This window comes from Cervus canadensis, chromosome 29 (assembly GCF_019320065.1).
Source record: "Cervus canadensis isolate Bull #8, Minnesota chromosome 29, ASM1932006v1, whole genome shotgun sequence".
NCBI classification, from domain to species: domain Eukaryota; kingdom Metazoa; phylum Chordata; class Mammalia; order Artiodactyla; family Cervidae; genus Cervus; species Cervus canadensis.
In genome coordinates this window covers 22,169,779-22,196,085 of record NC_057414.1, presented here as the reverse complement: position 1 = coordinate 22,196,085, position 26,307 = coordinate 22,169,779, and the positions used below count along the sequence as shown (strand labels likewise).

Below are 26,307 nucleotides of genomic sequence, written 5' to 3'. Positions count from 1 at the left end.
TATGGAGAACAGTGTGGAGATTTCTTAAAAAACTGGAAATAGAACTGCCATATGACCCAGCAATCCCACTGCTGGGCATACACACTGAGGAAACCAGATCTGAAAGAGACACATGCACCCCAATGTTCATCGCAGCACTGTTTATAATAGCCAGGACATGGAAGCAACCTAGATGCCCATCAGCAGATGAATGGATAAGGAAGCTGTGGGACATATACACCATGGAATATTACTCAGCCGTTAAAAAGAATTCATTTGAACCAGTTCTAATGAGATGGATGAAACTGGAGCCCCTTATACAGAGTGAAGTAAGCCAGAAAGATAAAGAACATTACAGCATACTAACACATATATATGGAATTTAGAAAGATGGTAACGACAACCCTTTATGCAAAACAGAAAAAGAGACACAGAAGTACAGAACAGACTTTTCAACTCTGTGGGAGAAGGTGAGGGTGGGATGTTGCGAAAGAACAGCATGTATATTATCTATGGTGAAACAGGTCACCAGCCCAGGTGGGATGCATGAGACAAGTGCTCCGGCCTGGTGCACTGGGAAGACCCAGAGGAATCGGGTGGAGAGGGAGTGGGAGGGGGGATCGGGATGGGGAATACGTGTAAATCTATTGCTGATTCATGTCAATGTATGATAAAACACACTGAAAAAATTAAAAAAAAAAAATAGTGACTGTGCTTTGATGTTGGCTCCAGTATCCCCTCAAGGGGGAGACAACCTGGGCTGGTAGAAGAAGCCTTGGGGTCTGGGCTGGGTATCTTCCATCTGTGTCTCCAGAAACATCTCTCCCCTCTCTGCTCCACTCTGCCTCCTAGCAGGCTGACCTCTGTGGACTGCATCTGGGAACTCTGTTGCCATCTCGATTTCCTTTTGAATTTCATCAGCAGAAAGAATAGTCAGGAAGTCAGATGGAGGTAGCAGATGGAGAGAGGTGAGGCTTTCTACTCTCCTAGCTGTTTCTCTGTTGGGGTCACATTGGACTGGGTCCCCTTTTGACTGAAAGCCACAGGCCCTGTCAAGAGACCCTTTTTGAGTTCCTGGCCCCTTTATGCCTTGAAAGGCAAGCGCTCCCGAACCCTGTTCTGTTTTTATATTCTCTCTGGTACCATCGCTTGTGGTTTATCTACTCCCTGCTTGTCCTTCTGCAAATAACCCCTTTAATTGATTCTCTTTTCAAATGACCAAATCTCAGTATGGTGACTGTTTCCCACCAGGATCCTTACTGTTACAGGTTCAGAGTTGGCAAGGTCAGATCACTCTCTGCTGTCTTTACTGCTTCCTAGCTGTGGGTCCTTGGGCAAGTTTCTTAACCTCTTTGAGTCCTAGGTTTCTCACCAGTAAAAGTAGGGTAGCAAGAATAATTGCTTTTGTCTACCTCTCCGAGGAGGAACAAACAGCGTGAAAATGTCATATTAACTGTCATGTGCCATGCATGGGGCTGGGGGCAGAGGGTGCAGTTCTTGTTGTGGCTGTGATATGCCAGGAGCTTTAAGTGGGAACTGGGGAAAGCTGAAGGCTTTGAGGATGGAGTGCATAGGTCTCTGAGAGGGCTGTGTATGCCCACCCGTGTCTCCCGCACAGTTAATGAGAAGCACAGCTGACAGGAGGACAGGACCCCACAGATTATCCTTCAAAGCCAAGCCCACAGGACCTCCTCTTCCATTTACCTCAGCCCACAGGTCCAGCTCATGTGGAATACAGATGAGATCCCCTCCAATTACAGACACATTATCGAGCGGTGACATTAGCCTCTGCTCAAATGGATTCTCTGATAAGGCCTTGGAAAATATAATCACATGGTCGGGAAAGAGGAAATTGTCAAATGGTGCTGAGAGACAGAGATGAAAAGGCCGATCTCTGGGCTTTTGTTTTTCACTATTCAGAGAGCACAGTATTGCGGAGTAAATCCTGTTATTTGTGTCCGGGATAATCTGACACTGGCTGCTAAAAAGAAATGGCAGTGGTATTTGTATTGGAAATTGCTTTGGACGGTGTGTACCTGAGCTTTGAGAGGGATGTGGTGCTGCCTCGGGCTGATCACCCTTGATCATGTCAATCATCTCATCCACTTTTATTGCCTCTGAAGGACTTTCACTGTGTGAAATTATCTTGATCACTTACCTGTTTACAATTTTACTGTGTCTAATTCTCTCTGAGCCATACCCCTTACCCGTGGTGGTTATTGTTCAGTCGCCAAGTTGTGTCCGACTCTTTGCGACCCCATGGACTGCAGCACTTCAGGCTTTCCTGTCCCTCACCATCTCCCAGAGTTTGCCCAAATTCATGTCCATTGAATCAGGGATGCCACCCAACCGTCTCATCCTCTGGTGCCCTCTTCTCCTGCCCTCAATCTTTGCCGGCATCAGGGTCTTTTCCAATGAGTCAGCTGTATGCATTAGGTGGCTAAAGTATTGGAGCCTTGGCCTTCCAGCATCAGCCCTTCCAAAGAGTATCCAGGGTTGATTTCCTCTGTGATTGACTGGTTTGATCTTGCTGACCAAGGGACTCTCAAGAGTCTTCTCCAGCACCGCAGTTTGAAAACATCAATTCTTCGGCACTCAGCCTTGTTTATGGTCCAGCTCTCATATCCGTACATGATTATTGGAAAGACCATGGACTTGACTATACGGACCTATGTCAGCAAAGTGATATCTTTGCTTTTTAACACACTCTTTAGGTTTGTCATAGCTTTCCTGCCAAAATGCAATCGTTTTCTAATTTCATGGCTGCAGTCACTGTCCTCAGTGATTTTAGAGCCCAAGAAGAGGAAATCTATCACTGCTTCCACCTTTTCCCCTTCTATGTGTCAAGAAGTGATGGGACCAGATGCCATGATCATAGTTTTTTTTTTTTTTTAAGTTGAGTTTTTCTTTTCTAAAAATTTTATTTATTTATTTATTTTTTGGAGGCAAATTACTTTACAATATTGTATTGGTTTTGCCATACATTGACATGAATCCGCCATGGGTATACTTGTGTTCCCCATCCTGAACCCCCCTCCCACCTCCCTCCCCATCCCATCCCTCTGGGTCATCCTAGTGCACCGTCCCTGAGCACCCTGTATCGTGCATCGAACCTGGACTGGCAATCCATTTCACATAAGATAATATACATGTTTCAATGCCATTCTCCCAAACCATCTCACCCTTGCCCTCTCCCACAGAGTCCAAAAGACTGTTCTATACATCTGTGTCTCTTTTGCTGTCTTGCATACAGGGTTATTGTTACCATCTTTCTAAATTCCCATATATATGGTTAGTATACTGTATTGGTGTTTTTCTTTCTGGCTTACTTCACTCTGTATAATAGGCTCCAGTTTCATCCACCTCATTAGAACTGATTCAAATGTATTCTTTTTAGTGGCTGAGTCATATTCCCTTGTGTATATGTACTACACCTTTCTTATCCATTCACCTGATGATGGACATCTAGGTTGCTTCCATGTCCTGGCTATTATAGACAGTGCTGTGATGAACATTGGGGTTCATGTGTCTCTTTTCAATTCTGGTTTCCTCAGTGTGTATGCCCAGCAGTGGGATTGCTGGGTCATATGGCAGTTCTATTTCCAGTTTTTTAAGGCATCTCCACACTATTCTCCATAGTGGCTGGACTAGTTTGCATTCCCACCAACAGTGTAAGAGAGTTTCTCCACACCCTCTCCAGCATTTATTGCTTGTAGACTTTTGGATAGCAGCTATTCTGACTGGCATGGAATGGTACTTAATAGTGGTTTTGATTTGCACTTCTCTAATAATGAGTGATGTTGAGCATCTTTTCATGTGTTTGTTAGCCATCTGTATGTCTTCTTTGGAGAAATGTCTGTTTAGGTCTTTGGCCCAGTTTTTCATTGGGTCATTTATTTTTTTGGAATTGAGCTGCAGGAGTTGCTTGTATATTTTTGAGATTAATTCTTTGTCTGTTGCTTCATTTGCTATTATTTTCTCCCATTCTGAAGGCTGTTTTTTTCACCTTGCTTATAGTTTCCTCTGTTGTGCAAAAGCTTTTAAATTTAATTAGGTCCCATTTGTTTATTTTTGCTTTTATTTCCAATATTCTGGGAGGTGGGTCATAGAGGATCCTGCTGTTGTTTATGTCAGAGAGTGTTTTGCCTATGTTTTCTCTAAGAGTTTTATAGTTTCTGGCCTTATGTTTAGATCTTTAATCCATTTTGAGTTTATTTTTGTGTATGGTGTTAGAAAGTGTCCTAGTTTCATTTTTTAACAAGTCGTTGACCAGTTTTCTCAGCACCACTTGTTAAAGAGATTGTCTTTTCTCCATTGTATATTCTTGCCTCCTTTGTCAAAGATAAGGTGACCATAGGTGCGTGGATTTATCTCTGGGCTTTCTATTCTGTTCCATTGATCTATATTTCTGTCTTTGTGCCAGTACCAGACTGTCTTGATGACTGGCTTTGTAGTAGAGCCTGAAGTCAGGAAGGTTGATTCCTCCAGTTCCATTCTTCTTTCTCAAGACTACTTTGGCAATTCGAGGTTTTTTTGTATTTCCATACAAATTGTGAAATTATTTGATCTGGTTCTGTGAAAAGTACTGTTGGTAGCTTGATAGGGATTGCATTGAATCTATAGATTGCTTTGGGTAGTATACTCATTTTCACTCTATTGATTCTTCTGATCCATGAACACGGTGTATTTCTCTATTTGGTCCTCTTTGATTTCTTTCACCAGTGTTTTATAGTTTTCTATATATAGGTCTTTTGTTTCTTTAGGTAGATATATTCCTAAGTATTTTATTCTTTTCTTTGCAATGGTGAATGGAATTGTTTCCTTAATTTCTCTTTCTGTTTTCTCATTGTTAGTGTATAGGAATGCAAGGGATTTCTGTGTGTTAATTTTATATCCTGAAACTTTACTTTATTCATTGATTAGCTCTATAATTTTCTAGTGGAGTCTTTAGGGTTTTCTAAAGTTGAGTTTTTCAAGCTGACTTTTTCATTGTTCTCCTTCATCCTCATCAAGAGGCTCTTTAGTTTCAGTTCACTTTCTGCAGTTAGAGTGGTATCATCTGCATATCTGAGGTTGTTGATATTTCTGCCAGAAATCTTGATTCCAGCTTGTAACTCATCCAGCCTGGCATTTCACATGATGTGTTCTGCATATAAGTTAAATAAACAGGTGACAATAAACAGCCTTGTCATATTTCTTTTTCAACCCTGAATCAGTCAGTCGTTCCATACAGTGTTCTAACTGTTGCTTCTTGACCCATATACAGGTTTCTCAGGAGACAGGTAAGGTGGTCTGGTATTCCTATCTCTTTAAGAGTTTTCCATAGTTTCTTGTGATCCACACAGTCAAAGGTTTTAGCATAGTCAATGAAGTCAAGAAGTAGATGTTTTTCTGGAATTCCCTTGCTTTCTCTATGATCCAGCAAGTGTTGGCGATTTGATCTCTGGTTCCTCTGCCTTTTCTAAGCCCAACTTGAACATCTGAAAATTTTTGGTTCATGTAATGCTGAATCCTCCTAGCTTGGAGGATTTTGAGCATAACCTTACTTGCATGGGAGATGAGTGCTATTGGCTGGTGGTTTGAACATTCTTTAGTACTACCCTTCTTGGGAATTGGGATGAGGATTGGCCTTTTCCAGTCTTGTGGTCACTGCTGGGTTTTCCAAATTTGCTGATATATTGAATGAAGCACTTTAACAGCTTCATCTTTTAGGATTTGAAATAGCTCTGCTGGAATTCCGTCACTCCACTAGTTTTATTGGCAGTAGTGCTTCCTAAGGCCCAGTTGACTTCACACTCCAGGATTTCTGATCTCTGAGTGAGTGTTCTGAGTGTCTGATCTCTGAGTGAGTGATCACACCATCATGGTTATCCAGGTCATTAAGATCTTTTTTGTACAGTTCTTCTGTGTATTCTTTTCATCTCTTCTGCTTCTTTATTGTGCCTGTCTTTGGATGAAATATTTCCTTGATATTTCCAGTTTTCTTGAAGAGATCTCTAGTCTTACCTTTCTGTTGTTTTCCTCTGTTTCTTTGCATTGATCATTGAAGAAGGCCTTCTTGTCTCTACTTGCTATTCTCTGGAACTCTGTCTTTAGTTGGGTTTACCTTTCCTTTCTCCCTTGCTTTTTGCCTCTCTTCTTTGCTCAGCTATCTGTAAAGCCTCCTCATCAGACAACCACTTTGCTTTCTTGCATTTCTTTTTCTTTGGGATGGTTTCGTTTGCTGCTTCTTGTATAATATTACAGACCTCTGTTCATAGTTCTTCAGGCACTCCATTTACTAGGTCTACTCCCTTGAATCAATTTGTCACCTTCACTGTATATTCATAAGGGATTTGGTTTAAGTCATACCTGACTGGCCTAGTGATTTCCCCCACTTTCTTTAGTTTAAGCCAGAATTTTGCTATGAGGAGCTCAGGGTCTTAGTTTTGCTGACTGCATATAGCTTCTCTATCTTCAGTTACAAAGAATGTAATCTATCTGATTTCAACATTGACCATTTGGTGATGCCCATGTATAAAGTCATCTCTTGTGTTGTTGCAAAAGGGTGTTTGCTCTGACCATTGCATTCTCTTGGCATAATTCTTTTAGCTTTTCCCCTGCTTCATTTTGTACTCCAACGCCAAACTTGCCTGTTACTCTATTTCTGGGGGAAAAAGATAATAAATGGCCCTATACCATGGATTTAATTGAACTAATACATAGAATGCATATAGATTTATGGGTGGTACATAGTAAGTGCACAATTATTTTTAATAACAGTTATAACGGGAGAAGGTAGGAGGAGAGGAAGAAAATGCTATGAAATAAAATTCAGTGAATCTTAGCCAGTAGATGAGATTTGGATTCCAACTCTGGTACACAGCTATGTGACCAAGAAGAGGGACTCCCCTTCTCTGGCCATCATGCAAAATGAAGAGTTTGAACTTCATGATCTCTGAGGTTCTCAGACTGTTATTATGTTCCCAGATCTGGGCTTGAAGGATACAGAGTATTTTTAAATTAGCCCCTGATGGCTCAGATGATAAAGAATCTGCTTCAGTGTGGGAGATCCAGGTCTGATCCCCTGGAGAAGAGAATGGCTTCCCACTCTAGTATTTTTTGCCTGGATAATTCCATGGATAGAAGAGGCTGGCAGGCTACAGTCCATGGGGCCACAAAGAGTCAGACATGGCTGAGTGACTAACACTGTTGCTTCATGGTGTGTAGAAGGGAGTGATACCTTTCCTTCCCATCTCACTAAAATTACAAGATTGAGACATAGCATGACCTAAAATTCACAGCAAGGTGACCTCTTTTCTCCTTCTCCATTCTCATCATTTCCAACTTTCTTTCCTACATTTTTTGTTCCAGCCACAACTGAGAAGTTGATTTTACTGGAACATTTACACACGTGCCTACCTCAGGGCCTCTTTACTGTCTGCTCTACCTGAATTTTTTTTTTTAAATATTCCTATTTAGGTCCTTAATGTATTCAAATGATTTCTCATCAGTGAAACTATTGAATGTAATAGAAACTCTCCCGCCACATTGTTCTCCACCTCATTACTGTTTTCTTCTTGGCATTTATCACCTTGTATGTTTATTTGCTTATTATGTATTTGTACCTCCTCCTCCCCTTTCCCCAAAGGTCAGCAGTTTTTCTGACATCTGTATCTTTACTGTGGACAGTGCTTATATCATATGTTGGTTGCTTTGTATCTTATATTACTCACTGTTAAGCCCTTTACCTTAAGTATGCAAGTGGTACAAAACCAAATTGAACTGAAAACAAACAAAAAAAGAAGCAGATGGCAATGATTCTCTGATCCACCAAGTGGTTAGTCACTGGAGTCACTGTGCAGATGGGCATGCAGGGCCACAAGAATATGCTGGAGATTTTCTGCAGTAGGCACGTAGCAGGGATGTCTTTTGGTCTATTACAGAGTGCTGCTGGGCCTCTTCTCTTGACTAGTGTTTTGGAGTCTGTCCTATAAAGTGGGTGGATGGAGTGGAGGGCACAGGTGAGGAAGAAGACTGAGGGCCACCACCCTGTGAGCACTACTACAAGCCAGGCCCCATGATTTATGATCCTTTTATTTCGGTGTCACATAAAACCTAGCAGGCATCTATTAACTCTTCATTTTACAGATAGATTGAGTGACTGTCGAACTCTCTTAGCTCCAAAGAGTTAGAGCTGGACATGGTGGCACAGAAGTCTCATTGGTGGGGAAGGAAAGGTGAGGCATAAGAAAGTAGCTCTAGTGTTCTCTTCAGATACTACATTCTTACACACAGGGTATTTTCAAAATATCTTCAGAACATTTAGTTTTAAGTGTATTTGGTCCCTGACTTAGGATGGTTTGACTTACAGTTTTTTAACTTTATGATGGTGTGTAAGTGATATGCATTCAGTAGAAGCCATACTTGGAATTTTGAATTTTGACTTTTTTGCAGACTGTCAGTACATGGTTTGATACCCTATTGTGATGCTGGGCAGGGGCTGTGGCAGTGGGCCACAGCTCCCAGTCTACCACACAATCATGAGAAGTAAACAACTGATAAACTTAAAACCATTCTGTATCCATATAATCATGCTGTTTTTCACTTTAAGTACAGTATTTAATAAATTACATGAGATGTTCAACACTTTAATATAAAACAGATTTCTATTAGATGATTTTGCCTGACTGTTGGCTAATGTAAGTATTCTAAGCATTTAAGGTAGGCTAGGCTAAGTTGTGATGCTTGGTAGGGTAGGTGTATTCTATATATTTTTGACTTAAGATATTTTCAACCTAATGGTAGGATTATCAGGAAGCAAACCGAACACAGTTGAGCACGATTTAAACCTTTCAAAAAAGCATTAATCAAGCTCCTTTTCATTTGAGCCAGCATAATATTACAGGGCATGTAGAATTAAATATATATTATATCCTTGAAGAAGCTTATAGTTTTATTTGACACATAAAACAACAGATGGACTAGTTGTTTGTAATACACAATATTATTCAATGCAGTGCTGAGCTGTATCAACTGTTCTTTAAGTGCTACTGCAATTCAGAAGACAGAATGAACTGTACCCTCAGCTCAGCATTTATTGAGTATGCCTTATGTGTTAGGTCCAATAGTGCTTACTGGGGATAAAGATATGATGATGATAATAATTAGAGTATTAAATACTTGATGTATGCTGAGCAGTGTTCTAAGTACTCTAAATATGTTAATTCTTACAAGAACCTTATAAGGTAGGTACTATTATTATCTGCATTTTTTTTTTTTCAGATGAGAAAACCAGAATATAGTGGTGCAGTTACTTATATGGTCAGGGTTATGCTGCTGGTATGCAGCACAGTCATGTTATGAATGCAGTTAACGTAGTTAGGAGTGAAGTCATAACCACCTATACTGAAGAAAAGCTACAAGTTCTAAGTATCCCAGGTGGAGTTGGAAAGGTAAATTGATTCTTACAACAGTGCGGTAGGTTCTACCATAGTGTAGTAAAGGATGCTATAAGAATACAGAGATGTGCTATTAATCTGACTTGGGGGAGAGGCTTACAGAGAGGATATAGAAAAGTTTCCCTCTTGTCTGGTTGCTCCAGGGAAATGGTAGTTGCCTAAATCCGAATCTCTCCACATTCTTTCCAAAAATACTTAAAGGTCAACAAGGAGAATAAATAAAGATATACATACTCACATTAGCATAAATAGAGGCAGAAAGTTCCATAAACTACAATATACCTGAAAATAAGACTTTACAAAATGAACATAAAACAGCAGAATCTTGTATACAAAACTATTAAAAATGAGAAAATATGTTAGCTGATACAAATTCTTTTAAAAAAAAGTATCAAAAACTATAATACAGTATTCCCACTTGAGTCAAATATCTGTTAACAAAAGTTTAGCGATATGAAACCCACTCTTAATCAGAAATTCACCAACTTAGAGTAGAAATATATAGAACTCAGTAATATATAGAGCATTAATGACAATGCAGGAAAGAAATGGACAGTATTATTTTAGAAATAAAGACTAAATTATAAGAACTCCAACAGAATAAATTCAAACAAAAGAACTATAAGGGACATCAAAGAAAGGCATTAAAATAACTAAGAAAATGAATATTAAATAAAAATGCTTTGGAAGAAAATGGTCAATATAGAAAATAGGTGAAGATAGCCCAACATATGTATAATTGAAGTACCTGAAAAGTAAAAATGAAATAATTTAATGGAACTAATGTTTAAAATGACAATGCAACATAGGCAAAATAACCGTGAAAAAGGACTCAGTTGGAGGACTCAGTTTCCAGTTTGAAAACTTACTATATAACTTAGAATAATCAAAACAGTGTGGTATTGGTATAAGATAGACATATGGACCAATGGAATAGAATAGAAAATCCATAGAGATTCTCACATATGTTATCAGTTGATATCTTTCAAAAAAAGGCTACCAATGCCCTACTGTAGAAAAGACAGTTTTTTAAGAAATGGTACTATAAAAACTGAATATCTACTTGGAAAAATGAAGTTGTACTGTTACCTTCTACCACATACAAAAATTAACTAAAAATGACTTAAATGTAGAAGCCAAAACTATAAAACTCTTATAAGAAAGAATAGGGAAAAGAGTCTTTGTGATGTTGAATTCAGCAGTAATTTATTGATTCTAAAGTATAGGCAATAAAAGAAAAAATGGATAAATTGGGCTTCATGAATATCAACAACTTCTGTGCATCTAAAGGAGTATCAAAGAGAAATGAACAGAATAGAAGATGTTCACAAATTATATATCTGGTAAGGGATTAATATCCAGAAAAAGAACTCCTACAACTCTAGTTCACCCATTGGTTAATCATGATACAAGCATAATGAGAGGACTGCGTCCAGTAACTGATCTGGATGACACAAATGCAAAAATGTATGAAATGAAAACACTGTTATTAAGTGAATGTTTTGTGCCTAGAACTGGTGTAGGTACAGTGGATGCAAGGCCAAATAAGAACTGCTTTCAAGTTGCCTACTAATTTGTAAATTGCTGATTATATCATGGAATGTAAATGAGATAGCCATCAAGATGTGGAAAGATCTGAATTTTTATTTTCCTATACACTGCTGAGCAGTCATTCCCATGACTTACTGTGGTTATTCATTTGAGTATAGAAGTGTTTGAATTAAGTGTGTTTTCTTGTACATTTTCGTGTTAGTTAAGATCCTTATGTTGTAAGTAACAAAAATCAACCTGAATAACTTGATCAAAGAAAGCAAGATTATTAAAAGGTTACCAGATTATCTCATGGACCCAACATAAGGAAAGAGCTACAGCTGGGTCATTGGGAGAATCTGAAAAACCAACAGGCATTCAGGTGGCTCAACATTATTAAGGCATTTCACATCAGTATTGGGCATCAATTTTCAAAGGAATTACTGTACAGTGTTTCACTGAGACTTAGTAAAGAGAGCAGGCACCGTTTTCTTTATGTAAAAGGTGAGGAAATAACCCTGGGAAGATAAAGTGATTTGTTCAAAGTCACACCCTAAGTTCAGTGGGTAAGCCCAGAATTTAGAACAGACTCCTTCTGACTCTTGAATCTTTTCTTTTCCCTTTAACCTTCTTCAAAACCTTCTTACTAGCTTGCAAAAATTTCCCCTTAAAATTCCCTCACCCACTTAATTTTTCTTTTGTCATTCATTTTGGTTTGGAATTAAAGGAATTACCTGTGTGTTGTGAATAATAGGCTTATCTGAGACATCTCTTAAAACTTCCTTAATTTGTACCCTGTAATCTGAAGATGCAGTGGTCGCTAGGAAAGACAATAATTAAAGAAATGAGTAGGAGATCTCTGAGTGATTTTCTTATTATCATCCTTATCAGAAATGGGCCATTATAGTTTAAATGATCAGTTGGAGTTTGAAAAGAATTTGACGAAACTTCATTTCTGAGCTTGGAGGTGTAGCCTCATTGTTTTTCAGACTCCATTTTTCCTCCACAGTGAACAATAACTTTCTGATTAAACAGCTGTCAGTTACTATTGAATGCCTCACATTTAATAACAAAAGTCTTCCTTCAGAACAGGAAATTTTATCTAAATTGCTTTGCTCTTCTTCAGTGATTGTGAACTTCTAAAGTCTGGCAGGACCGATAGCATGATAAAATAAAAATTTCTTTCAAGAAAGTGATGATTACTTTTTAAAAGAAAGAGCCCCAAACTAAATGAATAATTCAGCAAACTTGCTACAAAGCAGAAGTCAAGGCACACAAGTTGTCCTCAGTAAACATTATTAAAAAGCAATCAAGTTAGTATTGACACATTTATGTGTGGAAGGCTATAGACAGCAGCTGAGAGAGAAAAGCGGCATAACAGAACTACTTAGTAGTCAAGCGCTGCCCTCACTAGTTTTGTTATTAATAGGAGCAGCTACCTTTAGCTAGTACTGTGTGCCAAGTCTTCTCCTTGTGAATTAACTAGCCCTCCAACTTCATCCCTTCCCGCCCTCCCACTGGTGTTTTCCTTTGCTTGAAACCAATTGTAACCGAAAAGAAGAGGGAACCTGTTAGTCTCCTTTGGCACAGAGCAGAGCAAAGGGTCTATCTGGAGTGGAGATATTTGGCTCACTTTAGCATTTGCCTCTATTAGAAACTGACCAACAATGAACAAATAACTATAAAACTGTAATTTTGTAATGAAGATTCCAGGAGGCCAGGGATATAATATTATTCTTGCCAGATAAATTTACAAGTGGCTACCTATATATTGTCTTCCTATCCATTCCCCTGTCCCTCCACCCATTTTCTACACAACTACTAATTGGCCTTGGTTGGGAGACCCTGGACCACAAAGGAGTAGGGTGCTGAAGGACTTTTTTTCTTTTCTTTGTGCTGCCCTCTTTGTTCTTTGTTTTCAATTTAAATAGAAAAGCATCTCAAAATGGCGCCATTGTTTCCCTGGGCCTCCCAGCCTGCCTTGGAGACACCCTAAGTAGAGTCCGGGCTGTTCTGTCACAGGCTAGATTGGCTGTGGTAGGGTAGCAAGGCAGGATGAAATCCTAGTCAAGTGTGACTTTGCTACTTGAGGACAGACTGCCAAATAAAGCCTTCATCAGAGATTGTTTTTAATAGTGGGGCCAGGCTGATACCTGTTAAGTCTGACTTTATGAGGGGCCTAGGAATCTGTGTTTTTGAAAAGCTTGCTGCTGCTGCTAAGTCACTTCAGTCGTGTCCGACTCTGTGTGACCCCATAGACGGCAGCCTACCAGGCTCCCCCGTCCCTGGGATTCTCCAGGCAAGAACACTGGAGTGGTTTGCCATTTCCCTCTCCAGTGCATGAAAGTGAAAAGTGAAAGTGAAGTCGCTCAGTCGTGTCCGACTCTTAGCGACCCCATGGACTGCAGCCTACCAGGCTGCTCCCTCCATGGGATTTTCCAGGCAAGAGTACTGGAGTGTGGTGCCATTGCCTTCTCCAGAAAAGCTTGCTAGGCTTCCATAATATTTGGCAACAGACCTTATGGATGCTTTCCAAGGTCCTGAAAAAGTAAAAAGGTCTAAGAATACAGACCTCTGCTTCTGTATTGAGGATGCCAATGTTGGTGGTGGTGGTGGTCTGTGGTTGCATCAGGACTTCGTGGAGAGAGAAATAGTTGCCTTGTCCCTTACCGTAGCTGCTAGACCCTGATATATTTCACATGGGTTGTTTGGAAATGATCAGTCTGGGCCTTTGGGGAGACATCCATTTGCTCTGAGAAGCTTTTAAGCATTACGTGAGGATACCACATACGGCCTCTGGATGACAGATGGCTTTTGGATGTTTGTATGTTAATGTAACAAGTAGCAGATGGAGGTTGAATCAGAGACCTTCAATGTCCTTTCTGACCTGACAGTCCTAGCTACCAATGTGAGCTTTATACGAACAGCAGGCTTTTGATTTATCATTACATTTAAATCTTCATCTAGATGAATAATGGGGTTACACTAAATTATCACCCACTTATGAGTACCAGCAAATATTTTGGAGGCAGCTATTTTGAGGTATAATTGAACATTCTGTGCGGCAAAATTTGTCTGAACTCCTAGAAAATAAAATGGGACTAATGACTATGGATACATGTACCATCAGTGGCTACACCATGGGAATGATTTAGGAGGCTGTTACTCTCCTCTCTTTCGCGTCAGATTGCTGCCCCTAAGCACCTCTTTTATAGAAATTGTAAAGCTGACAGTGGGTACTATTTTCTAGCCAATTGAGCCAAGTGACTTGGATGAGGTTTTTGGCATTTTTTTTCTGAAAATACTTCAAGTATCTCAGGTTCTTCTGTGAGGATAAAAGCATTGGTGTTAATAATATTAATAATCTTTTACTTTAGAAAAGTATTTTAGATTTTACAATGTGCTTTCATTGAGATTATCTGTTTTATATTCATCAAAAACCTGTGTAATACATATTATTACATTTATGAGTGAAGATACAGTGAATGCTCAGAGAGGCTTTGTAACTTGCCCCAAGTCACAAAGCTTAAATAGTAAAGGTAAGACACAAATGGATGTTTTCTGACTTTAGTCCTATGATCTTTCTGTATCTCACACTGTTCGTGTAACCAACTGGTTGAGTATTTGACTTGTTAAGAGCAGAATCAATAGAGGATTATAAGGCAATGTGGCATTGCACAAATTTACATCTGAATTTAAATTTAGGCTTTGCCATTCATTGAAAGGTATTAGGCAAATCGTTTAACCTCTGTGAACATCTATCAATTGAGTATATCAATGCCTGCCTTTTAGGGTTATTTTAAGGATTATAAAGTTTGTAAAGTTCTGGCATATAGTAGATAATCAAGGGCAGCTCTTACAACTTTGGAGGCTATGTCTTTGTCTGAGTTTGAGGAAAACTGTCCTCGCAAGGGGTCTTCTACCATCTGCTGGGACATCCTTCAGAGACTAGCTGATTGCTTTCCAAGGCTGTTCTTTCTTTCTGTGTTTTCTGCCTGCTAGAGAATTCTTATCTTGAACTGAAATTACCTCCTTGTAGCTTACACTTACTGATACTCATTTCACCTCTTTTAGTTACATAGAGGGAGTCCAATCCTTCTTCCACATGATAGTCCTCCAAATATTTGAAGACTTAATCTTGCCATCCCTTAAGCTTTACTTCTTCAGACTGAACATCCTCTGTTCCTTCAACCATTCATCACTTGATTTGGCTCACAAAGCCCTCATGATCTTTCTTGGTTCTTTCTAAAGTGTGTCTGTTTATCATCTTAGAAGTTCCTACAACTAAATGTGACTATCTCTATGTAGATAGACTCAGAATGAGATAATTGTCTTCTTTGGTACAGTTTAAGATGATAACATACTCTTTGACAGCCTTAGCTTACTGTTGCTCAAAACAGCAATGTACTTTTTCTCAATAAGTATTTCTGTTAAATCTTAGGTCTCACATTCTGTCTTTGAGAAGCACAGTCCCTAAGCACATGTTCTTTCTTTTTTTTTTTTTTTTGATGTCAAATTTCGTCTTACTTGATTTGGTCCTAGTTTCTGCCTACTAATGTCTCTTTTAACCCTGGTGGTATTATCTTAAAATCAGTTATGATTGAAGTAATCATACCAACTCCATATTTTCTGAAATTCAATAAGTACATCTGCTATTAAACTGCCAAATCGGGTAACGATGATGAATAAGACAGATCTGGTTGTCTAATCTGACTTGCAATCAGCATGCTCTTGGGATAGGCAGAGCATAAGGGTTAGTAAGAAGTAGTGGGAGAGAGACATTTGGGGAATAATATATGGTTAGGAAAGGAAAGCACCCTTGGTTTAGAGATTCAGTTGAGGAGAGAGAAAAGAGTAAACTTTAATTGCCAGATGAGAAAAAACACGCATCTGCTAGTGTTTTCTAACTGGATAAAGCAGGTCCCGTGAGGACTTTAATCTTCCTGGGAAGTCCTCTCATTTTTTGGGAAGATATTCACACCTTTCTCCAGCGAAGTCTCTTTGCTAATCTCACTTGAACACTGTCACGTTTTTGTTTACCAGAAGAAAGGCATTTCTGTCCAGATTTCAACTTTGCCTTCTCTTTTTAGCTGGCATGTGTATTTACTCTGCAGACAGCAGCGGAGGAACTGTTTAGAAACCTGCTGAGCCCTGCTACCGTCCTCCCTCCTGAGCCTTGCATGGATTTGGCTTAGAAGTCAGTTCTTAAACATTGGGGCCCTACTGTACTCATCCGTATAATCCATCTCCCCAGTTTCAGTCTGTTTCCTCCTGTATAACGCCAGAGGTGCCATTTTCATCTTGTCATTTGCTGAGTGTTGCTGGTTTTGTTAAACAGATTGGAGGGAGGAGACCACAGAGCTCCCCTTGGGGGCCTTCCTTTCATCTCCTTCTGGTACAAGCCCTGTGTGATGCATCTCCATGTTAGCAAATAATGAACAAGAGCCAAACAACCTGACGTGGAAATTCAACAAGTAGCTTATCAGGGCCCACTGTTGGCAGACACTTGTCACAGTGAGTGAGCTTTGAGGAACTGTTTTGTGGGTTGCCATGACCTGTGCTGAACAGTCACTGGGTCCAAGAACAATACCAGTGACACCAGAGATGTCTTTTGTTTTTCTGGTGATGTCCAAGAGCTTTGTTGTTCTCACATTTCTCCTGTGAGGCTGAAGACAAGGGGGGGAAGATGACATGTTTCTCTTTTAGCCTAAGGCCAAAAGAGGGAATTAACCCGTCTGTGAGCTCCCCCACCATCATGATGGTGAGGGGAGACAGGATGGGAGTTGCCTTGTGTTCTGTAATAGGAAGCTTTCTCTAAGGAACACCTTGATGTTCACTAGTGCCGGCTAAAAGGCAATGAGGATGAGCTTCTCTATCTAGCAAAGGAAGGTCATTGTAACTTTCCTCTTCAGGGAGAATGTGAACACTTTTCTTCAATTCTAGGCAAAGCCACAGATAAACCTCTTCATTTAGCATCTCATTTGAGCTTCATATTGTCTTATTGAACAGTGGCATAATGCGTGTTGATTCACAAGGTTTACATTGGAGATTCATTCTTCTGTATAATTGGCAAAGGTACTGTGGAGTCCCTTCAGAGGCCTTCCTTCATCCAGGTAAATAAAAATCCAATATTCCCTCATAAGTAGTGTTGTTGAACCACTGCATTGCTTTGTGCTGAGCTCTCAGGGCTTTATTGGTTAACAGAAAATCGACTTCTTCATAGAATATTGATTAGTCTTTTAAGGAGATGGGATGCTTGCTAGGGAGGGCATTCTTAACCAATGTCATGAATAAAGAGAAGTTGTACCTTGTGAAGAAAATTCCTAATATGAGCCCTTGATTCAGTGACTGACTTTCACAAGGAGCATGATAGTTACTCTTTGCAATGTTCATTCCTCTCAAGCAGTTTTTATGTTTGACTGGATGTTTAATTTTGCATGCTGTTGTCTTAGAAATGAGTTGCTTACACTTTGAAATACCGATAGATACTAATGACATGCAAAATTCCCGTAATTCTCCCAATACATCTTAATAGGGAGCACCTCCCTTAAGTTCAAGGCCTAGAAACTTGACTAAGTGGGAATTGGGCTTTGTTTGGCCAAAAGAAAGTGTAGATTTTAGATGGTTGTAGAGTAAATGCATTGTGTGTGTCAGCCTATGGGAATGTGATAAATTTGGGCTGATTATAATGCAATCCACTTAAGCAGTAAATTGTGCACTTATCAAAAAGACTGTGCTTGATTTAATTAATTTTCAAGTTGTTGACTATTTCTCTTGATGGTTTCTTTTGAAATTCACTTATCTGGCTTTCCTGTTGGTGAGTTGTCTGCCTGACAGATTCAAACTTGCTGTCCCTATCTCCTTTCTGGATGGAAAACATTGAGAGGGGTTCATCTTGCTTTTTCTTGGGTGGGGGTGGGGGTCCTGGTGAAAAATTACATGAGCTGAGGATGATGCAGGAAAACACTTGAAAAAGGTTATTGCATTGTATGTGTCCGTAGCCCTCTTATTCTGAAGATACTGCCTTCATTCATTTGTTCATTATGTGGCGTGGGCACCTACTTTGACTAGGTGCTCTCTCAGATGCTAGAGATACTGACGAGAAAAAGGTAGACAAGGTCCTGGCTTTCAGGATGCTTACTTCTGGTAGGAGGAGGCAGTCAATCAGCAGAGATCCAAGATTAGTGTGGAGAGTCACGTGCTTTTTTTATTTGTAATTTTTTTTCTTCTATTTTTTTTAATTATGGTAAGAAAACATAACTTGATATCTGTCTGCCCTCTTAACAAAGTTTTAAGTGTGTGCACTTGCAGTATTGTTAACTGTAGGTACATTGTTCTACAGAAGATCTCTAGAATTTATTCATCATGTAGCAATCTTTATTCCTGTTGAACAGTAATTCCTCATTTCTCCCTTCTTCAGCCCCTGGGAATCACCATTCTACTCTCTGTTTCCATGAGTTTGACTAGTTTGCATAGCCTCATATAAGTGAAATCACACAGTATTGTCTTTCTGTGAATTGTCTTACTTTACCAGACATACTATCCTCAGTCATATGGGCTTATCGTTTCTTGAAAAAATCTGGTCTTTGATAGCTTTCATGAAGTGAAATAGTTATCTCTATATTGTATAGCCTGCTTATATTATCCTTTGCAAAATTTCAATTCCTCTGATTTTTGCATTATTAACAAAGCCATTGGGCTGGATGTCTGTAGGAACAAGATCATTTTTTGCAGGGCTTAATAGTAACACAGGCTTCCCTGGTGGCTCAGTGGTAAAGCATCTGCCTGCCAGTGCAGGATGCATGGGTTTGATTCCTGGGTTGGGAAGATCCCCTAGAGAAGAAAATGGCAACCCACTCTAATATTCTTCCTGGATAATCCCGTGGACAGAGAAGGCCTGGTGAGGCTACAGACCATGGTGCTACAAAGAATAAGAGACGACGTAGCAACTAACCCACCACCAAGCATACTGTCCCTTAGGTTCATCCATGTTATCAAATATGGCATGATTTCGTTCCTTTTTCAAGGCTAAATAAAAGTCCCTTGTATATTTTCTTTATCCATTTATCCATCAACAAACATTCAGGTTGTTTTCATCATCTGGGCTATTTTAAATTATACTGCAGTGAACTTGGGAGTGCAGATGCCTCTTCAAGATGCTGATTTCATTTCCTTTGTATGTGTACCCAGAAGTGAGATTTCTGGATCATGTGATAGTTCTAGTTCTAATTTTTTGAGGAACCTGCTTACTGTTTTCATAGTACTTATACCATTTTACACTGCAGCAGTTCACAAGGGTTCCAGTTTCCCCACATCCTTGCTGGCTCTCATTTTCTTTTGTTCTTTTGGTAATAAACATTCAAACAGGTGTGAGGTGGTATCTCTTTGTGGTCTGATTTGCATTTCCCAATGATTTCTGATATTGAGCATCTTTTGAACATTCTTATTACCTGTTTGTATTTGTAATTTTATTGAGAAATGACTGACATCCATCACTATATAAGTTTAAGGTCTACAGCATGATGGTTTGATTTGCACAGATTGTGAAGTGATTTCAACAGTAGGTTCAGTTAAGACATCCATCTTTTCATATAGATAAAAATAGGGAAGAAAAGGAAAACAGTTTCCTCCTTATAGTGAGAACTTTTAGGATTTACTTTCTTTCCCACTTTTCTATGTATAATACAGCAGTGGTATAGTTGTCATGTAGTAAGTTACATCCCTAATACTCATATTTTTTAAATAACTATTTTTATTTTTAATTAGAGGATAATTACTTTACAATAATATATGGAGAGTCATGTGCTTTGATAAGGGTAAAACAAGCTAAGGGACGAGTGGTCGCTGTGTTGTTGCTAAGTCATGTCCAACTCTTTGCGACCACATGGACTGTAGCCTGCCAGGCTCCTCTGTCCATGGATTTCCCAGACAAGAATACTGGAGTGAGTTGCCATTTCCTTTTCAAGGGGATCTTCCTCACACAGGATTGAACCCGTGTCTCCTGCACTGGCAGGCGGGTTCTTTACCACTGAGCCACCAGGGAAGCCTGATGAGTGGTTAGGTACTACTTTATGTAACATGCCTAGGGAAGGTCTGGGTGCAGGAGACAACTGAGCAGGTGAAAGGATGTTGTGGTGAGTGTTTCGTTTCCTCCATACTGAGCAAATACTCATGGCCATCGCACTCAAAAAGTGGAGACACAACTTGAGGGTAAAAGTACTGGATCCAGGGCTACCAGGAAAGACCAATTTTCTCCTCCTTTCACAGAGAGGTCTGGGAAAGCAGGTTCAGTCAGGGCCAAAATTTTAGACCTCATTGGTTAGTGGGAGGGTATAGGGTGGTATGCTGATGTGCAAGAGAGTATGTCCAAATTGGTCATCCAAGTGGGCAGAGTCTCAGAGATCAATGAAGAACCAAAATACAGAGCAGTTAGAATATATAAAAAGTAATATATATATATGTATATATATATGTGTGTGTGTGTGTATGATAAATAAGAGCAGTCTGAAATAAGAAGTTAGAGGGCTTTGGCTTACAGCCAACATTTTTCATTTTCCCAGAAACCTTTTCCATGGATTGGCTAAATTCAGTTAAGGTTCCAAATGGAGTGAGTAAGAAAGTACCTAGTTCTGACTTAGGCAAAGTGTTAAAAGCAGTGTCTTGTCATGTTTGCTCATATAAAAGCTATGGACTGTGTGGTTCTTTGTTTGGTGATAGAGTATTTCTTCTACCTGTTCCTTTTTCCTGAGTCCTTCTCCTGTCTTATGTGAGATTATGATGAACTTTCAGTAGAAGTCAAACTTTTGTAAATGTCAAAGAATTATGTATTTTGGAGGGATGTAAAAGATATTAAAATGTTTGCTTAATTGACATAGAAAAGTTTGATTTTTGTTTTGAAAGAATTGAAAGAAGCTAATGAAAAGCATTTTAAAACTAACGTAGTAAAAATACTTTGGATTTTGCTATGTCATAGAAAATATACTTTGTCCAAAAATTTTGTTTCTCATTCAAAATTTAGTATCTGAGTAGGTTGTCAGTGTGCATCCTAATTGGGTTAAACAACAACAGAAGTTAATGCTGTTAATTTCTTTTGTTTTTGCCCTGTTAAAAAGTCTCTTGTTCTAGTTCTTAAATTTATAAAAGGTGAAAAGAAATTTAGGACTTAAAAATTTCAAAGTGTAGGAACTTATGACAAAATATACACTAAATTCTTACATTGTAACATTGAAATTGTACACCCTTAAATAGCCTCCATTTGATAGTAACATTATTTCCTTATACTGTGTCTCAAAGCACAAGCCTTGTACCTAAAATACTGATAATCCCATCTCAATGGATTCATTTGAAGGGAGGTGCAGCCAGTGGGCTGGAATGTATCATGTGTCCTGTGTACTCTGCATCCTTTAGACACCCATGAATTTTACAGACTGGCAGCACCTACTGTGTACCAATGGCATTCAAGGTATTTCATTTAAGCCTCTCTGCAGCCCATACAGTCAGTAGTAAAACCTCATTTTTTTTTTTTAAATGAGGAAGCTGAAGTACAAAGAAATTAAATAACTTAAAGTCATATAGCTAGCAGAATGCCCAACTGGAATGTGAACCCAAATCTGTTTTGTACCAAACTCTTGTGTCTCTGCTACAGGATCTCTGACACCTCTTGGCATTGAGGCCATGAAAATGTAACAGTCCCCTTTCTCTTTTTCATTAGGCTGTGTTTGCTAGGGTAAATAATATTAGCCACAGCTACTGCAAGTGCTGTCTGTCTCAGTTGGGTATGTCTGGTTGGGAGGCGGCCTTCCACGTCATCATTGAGGAATCCAGGACCTGCTGCCTTGTGGTTCTGCCCACCTCGTAGAAGCCCCAGAGTCCTCTCTTGTCAGCTGAAAGAGGAAAAGTGACAGATGCTTGAGGGAGGTTTTTTTTTGGGGGGGGGAATGCAGATCGCTTCCATTGGTATTACATGGCCACATCCAGACGTCTAGGAGGCTGGGATCCTTGTAGCCACACAGCAATGTACCAGGGTTCTGGGAGAGCTGATCAGTCCTGACCATGTGCTTTGGCACATGAGCTTGTTTTGCCTTCCCTTCCAGATGAGTAAGTCAAGTTAGGAATTTTAATTTATTTGAGTGAGAAGTTCAGATTTGGGGGTCTGGGTTCAAATTCCAGTTCTGCCATGCACCAGCTGCCTAACTGTGGACAAATTAGTTAACCTTGGTGAGCGAAGAACATCTGTCTGATGGTGGTATTGTGAGGATTAAGTTAATATATGTAAAATTCTCAGTAAAAATGTTTGGCATACACACAGTTCTGTGCAAGTGCTGGTTATTATGTCTGTGTGTCCGCTCTACTTTATTCTTCATTCATGACTCAGCTGTAAGTCTTCTGTTTTCTTTCTTCTCTGCTTCCACAAATCACTGCACTTATTGCTCTGAATTGTAAGGTGTGTGAGGGCATGTTGTCTGGCTCATGCATTTGACCTGAGGGCAGGAACTTGGCCTTGTCGATTTTGTCTGTGTGTCCCATACATTATAGACAGTGAGATATTTGCTGATGAGAAGGAAACCTCATTAACCATAATACTAGAATATCAGAATATAGAATTCGATTTCCTGAGCAAACTGGAAACCAAGGAGCTCATATATTAGCTTTGGCTTTTTCATTTCAGTTACTTGGGCAATACTAGATTTCAGTGACAGATCATTGTGCCCTACTGGCCTATCTGTATGAGTCAGTCCACCTCAGGGATCAGCAGCCCCTTTGCCAAGATTCTGATTGTGTTTGGTATGTTTGTTGAAAAACTCCCCCTGTACAAAGGTGAGGATAGAAATGTGATAGTCCTGTTTCTTTGTTTATGAGATATTCTTAGTATTAATCTGTAAATCCTTTCTTTATCCCTCCTTCCCTGCCTTTCATTCCCTCCTCTCTAACCATTACCATTCCTTTAGGAAAACCATGTCATATACCTTCCGTGACACTTAAAGTTTGTGTATATCCTTGGCTCATAGATAAAATAGTTGTGCGTGTTTGTATTTTTAATTTATATATGTTGCAGACCTTTTTAGCTTTTTTACTCTATTTTTAAAACTTTTTTACTTTAATATAATTTTAATCCTACCGAGAAGTTTTGAGAATGATACAAGAAAACAATCATAACCTCTGCTAAAATTCTGCTCTCTCTCAAAGTAAAGAGATGTGTCTACTTAGGTATGTACTTATATTGTGTGTATTTACATTGTTAATTTGAACTCTCTGATAGTAAATTGCACACATCATGACGTTTTACCCCTAAATGCTGCAGTGTGTATTTCCTAAGAACAAGTCACAGAAATATATACCACCTAATTCTTAAAATCAGGAAATTGAACGCCAATACAATACTATTTTGTGATCTACCATTCTGATTCAAATTTCACTGAGTTTTTTACTGACTCCCCTTTATGGATTTTCGTTTTCCTGCTCTAAGATGCAGTCCAGCATCCCATCTCACATTTAGTTTTTACGTCCCTTTGGTTGCTTGTAATTGGCCACTGCTCCTCAGCCTTTCTTTACTTTTCATAATATTGACATTCAAAAGAGTGTAGGCAGTTGTTTTGTGGAATATCCCTCAGACTGTGTTTGTCTGATATTTCCTCATGATTAGATAGGTCAAGAATCAACAGTTAGAACTGAACATGGGACAACAGACAGGTTCCAAATTGGGAAAAAAGTCCGTCAAGGCTGTATATTGTCACCATGCTTATTTAACTTCTATGCAGAGTACATCATGCAAAATGCCGGGCTGGATGAAGCACAAGATGGAATCAAGATTGCTGGGAGAAATATCAATAACCTCAGATATGCAGATGACACCACCCTTATGGCAGAAAGTGAAGAGGAACTGAGGAGCCTCTTGGTGAAAGTAAAAGAGGAGAGTGAAAAAGTTGGCTTAAAACTCAGCATTCAAAAAACTAAGATCATGACATCCAGTCCCATCACTTCATGGCAAATAGATGGGGAAACAATGGAAAAAGTAACAGATTTTATTTTCTTGGACTTCAAAATCACTGCAAATGATGACTGCAGTCATGAAATTAAAAGACACTTGCTCCTTGGAAGAAGAGTTATGACCAACCGAGATAGCATATTAAAAATCAGAGACATTACTTTGCTGACAAAGGTCCATCTAGTTAATGCTATGGTTTTTCCAGTAGTCATGGATGGATGTGAGAGTTGGACTATAAAGAAAGCTGAGTGCGGAAGAATTGATGCTTTTGAACTGTGGTGTTGGAGAAGACTCTTGAGAGTCCCTTGGACTGCAAGGAGATCCAACCAGTCCATCCAGAAGGAAATCAGTCCTGAACATTCATTGGAAGTACTGATGCTGAAGCTCCAATACTTTGGCCACCTCATGCGAAGAACTGACTCATTAGAAAAGATCCTGATTCTGGGAAAGATTGTAGGCGGGAGAAGAAGGGGATGACAGAGGATGAGATGGTTATGGCATCTCTGACTTGATGGACATGAGTTTGAGCAAGCTCCAGGAGTTGGTGATGGACAGGAAGGCATGGCTTGCTGCAGTCCATGCGGCTGCAGAGTCGGACATGACTGAGAGACTCAACTGAACTGAAGATATCCTCTGTGTGTGTTTTTATGTCAGTTTAATACTGTTTTTAAGCTCTCTCCATTTGCTAGGCCTGTATGCAATCTGTGGACTGTGCCTGCTGCTTGGAGCTCTTTGATTCAAATGAATAGGTGGGACTTCCAGGAAGACAGCAGTGCAGACTTCCCTTGGCATGAATAGCAGATCCTGATAGGACTGTAGGACACAGAAGTCAGCTTGCCCCTTTGGCTCATGTGCCTTGGGTTGCCACCTGTTTATGATAGTGGCCTCAAATGTTTGCTTCTTCAAGGGTTTTTAAGGCCCATGTTTGTGGAAGAGAGAGCAGGAAAGGGAGTTGATCTTTCTGATTTTTCCTTCTTTAATGCACTTAGTAAACATTAGATAAAGCCCCCTCCTTTACTCTTTTGAGCTTACCTTCTAGCATTTTGAAAACCAAAAGGAAGGCGTTTGGATGGAAAACTGTTCTCACTATGACAGATGCAGATATTTAAAATGAAGGTTAAGATAAATAGGTTGACAACACTTGCAACTATTTAGTGAAACCACCTCATGGAAAATTATGCTCTGCCTCTTCACCTAAATATAGCGATTTTCATTTCTCTCTGGCCTCCTCTGAAACTCACCAACATTGAATATAATTTTTGCATCATTATCTCCATAGTACATAAATAATCTTGCATTCCCCTTTCCTCTGGTGAAAATTATTTTGTATATACTTCCCCATATTTCATAACCTGCATATTTATCACTCTTAATGACTGTAGTAAATTCTATCAAGCTGATCTACTTGATAATGTATGTGTTTCTCTGTTGTAAATTTGGCTTGTTTCTAGTTTTTCACTAATATTAGGAAAGAAAACTTATTAAAGGAAGTATATAGCATCTTGTATTAAGGCAGTTTTGACACATTGCTTCATCTCAAATGGTTTCTTCTAACAGAAAAAGAAAGGATGCATTGTTGTGGAGAAAACACAGACTATCTTTTCTGGGGAAACTTATTTACCTTGCTTATGTTTTGAACCCCCATTTATAACAGAAAGATAATTAGTAGAGAAGGAACTGATATATTTAGAGCTTTGTCAATTGAATACCTTGTATATTTTGTTGGGAAACAGGAGAGTAATGGTTGATGTGGCTAAGACATAAGCATAAGGCTGCAGTGTGATAGATCCCAGCTGCATCAGCCTTGCAATAATTCACTGGCCTTGATGTAACTGGACAGTCCCTCCAGTTCTTCTGCACTTTACTACTGCAAGATGCTGGAGAAATTCAGAACCCTTTGGCAAGAGGCAGTCCCTAAGTCTCACCATGCTCAGCCTCTTCTGAGCATCTAAGGAGACAGGTTCATCTCTTAGTTAAGCTCTTCCTTTTCCTTCTCAATATTCAGGTGTTGGAAGGTACTTCCCAGTGGTGAGATGGAGGCCTTTGATCAGCTGGTGTTTGCAGGAACTGTTTCTAAAGAGAGCACACATTTCAGGATTTGTTATTGACTAACATGGAGCTTGGGAGGGCAGAGTAATTTGAGACAGTTTGCTTGTTCAGTAAGTTTTGTCAGTGCCTGCAAAGATCCCAGGATGGTTGTTTTCTCTGTATTAGTTCTGTGTCTTCATACATCACGTGAAGATTTTTCTTATCATGCAGAATTCTATTTTTCTTTTACTCTATGAGGACAGGACTTTGTATGTCTGGTTTATTGCTATATCTTCTGTTGCCTTATAAGGAGCTTGAAGCATAAAGAAATGCTCAATAAATATT

General features: G+C 39.3%; 1 protein-coding gene across 2 annotated transcripts in view; it reads left to right on the top strand.

The window, feature by feature from the left end:
• The window catches only part of NELL1 (neural EGFL like 1), a 1,014,750-nt gene that overhangs the window by 181,644 nt on the left and 806,799 nt on the right, over window positions 1-26,307 (top strand). The gene's annotated exons all lie outside the window — the stretch shown is intronic.